A 1,885-nucleotide genomic window follows, 5' to 3' on the forward strand; every position below is an offset into this window, starting at 1 on the left:
TAAAGTCCAACACTCAAGTCTGCTCTCTGATTTCCAGGTATGAACGATGCAACGTTTCCCCCGCTGGGCAGGTGACCCGGATGATAGCAGACAGCCGCTGAATGAAGGTGGTGGAAAAGTACGGCTGGAGTCGAGATAGTGGAGCAGTACGAGCCGGAACTACAGCTGCTGACCTCACAGGATAAAAATAACAAGGAAATCGTCAGAGGACATGTCGTCTGCCTCATGCTGAGCAGCAGAAGAAACTCTGATTACAAGTTCAGGCTTTCATCTGATACTCAATTAGAGAGCCTGTTTACTCGTTTACATCTTGTTTATTTACAGTGTTTGAGCAGAAATGTTTTTGTTTTTCTGTAGGAACAGAAATCGGTCCAAAAAAGTGAAAAAAGCTTTAAAAAAAAAATACAATTTCAAAAATATTTTAATGGGAACCATTGGACATTTGGAAAAAAATGTAAATATTTTTCCTCTTCTTTGCCTTTCCTTTTTACCTTGAACATTTCTTTTTTTTTTACCTGAATGTCTCTTTATAAAGAGTATTTTTTACCTTACTTACTTTGAAAGTCATTCTCCGATCTCTTTAGGGGTTTTATTCCACGTTATGCTGGTAAGGCTCCTGTCACACCTTTAGGATTTATCCAGCGTCTGCCCGACGTCCCAGAATCTCCTAAAACGCTGGCATACCTGAACTTTCTATGGATTTTTTCTATGTTGGGTGTATGCATAGAGGATTCATAACGAGTCCAGAACTTCTGTCCAACGACAGCCTAACTTCTGCATAACGCACGGCAGCATAATGCCCATGAAGCATTACGAAGCATCAGTTGAAGCTGCTCCCCTCAGGAGCAGCGATGCAACTTCTGCATAACGCACAGCAGCGTAATACCCAGGAAATGATGCACAAGCATCATTTGAAGCATCATCTTCATATTAACCTAACGGCTGTTAACCGCCTGCCAAAAACAAATAAATAAAAGAGAAAAAGAAGGTTTGCAGTGGCAGCAGATTCAGCGTCATGTCTGCTAGGAAGTTTGTTGGTCGTTGGTGTTACGACCCGATCCGTCCTGCGCAAACAGATATTCATCCAGGTGTCCAGAAATAATGTAATTATGACACTAAAATGACTTATTTCTATCCTTAACTCACTAAAAAATGCTAATACACACCTTTAAAAAAAATGTTTTGTGACTTTTGTGAAACAATTTTGATACTTTTTACATTTTCTTTGTTAAACAGCTTCTCTGACGTCATCATGGGACACGATCAGAGCAGTAAATCTGATTAAACCATGTTTATCTGCGTTTTAGTTGTTACATTCTTTAGATTATGCACTATATACCATAATGTTAACACGAAAGGAAAGAAAAAAACTCTAAAAAGACTAGATTTATGTTTAAATCCAAAACCGAAAAAGTTCCTGGAAGTAGTGTAGGATCCCATTTCCGGTGCAGATCAGGTAGAGAGTGATAAAACAGAAAGGATTTTAATGCATTTATTTTCCCAGGAAATACATTAACCTTTAACACGTTATAGTTCAGAACGCTTACTGTTTTTGGGGAGGGAAAAAAACTTAATTTAGGTCTTTTTAACAAAATAAAATGGAGGGCGACCCGGATGTATATCCGCAGGACGGATCGTGCTTCCGGGACGGATCTGGTAGTGATAGTGGGCGTGAACGCAGGGAGGATCCATCACTCACCTTCTGGCTCACCCTATGATGGGGATGAAGTCTGGAGGAGAACTGACGGTTTCCTCCTGTGAACCCCCTTTATACCAAAACGCTGCCAATACGCCATTATACAGTAGCTGGAAGTTAGAAACACGTTCAGCGCTCGTCTGGAACACGTCAGATACGCTGATATGTTGGAGAGAAGTTCTGGATAAG

This window comes from Cyprinodon variegatus, unplaced genomic scaffold, assembly GCF_000732505.1.
Source record: "Cyprinodon variegatus isolate N-32 unplaced genomic scaffold, C_variegatus-1.0 Scaffold1316, whole genome shotgun sequence".
Classification (NCBI taxonomy): domain Eukaryota; kingdom Metazoa; phylum Chordata; class Actinopteri; order Cyprinodontiformes; family Cyprinodontidae; genus Cyprinodon; species Cyprinodon variegatus.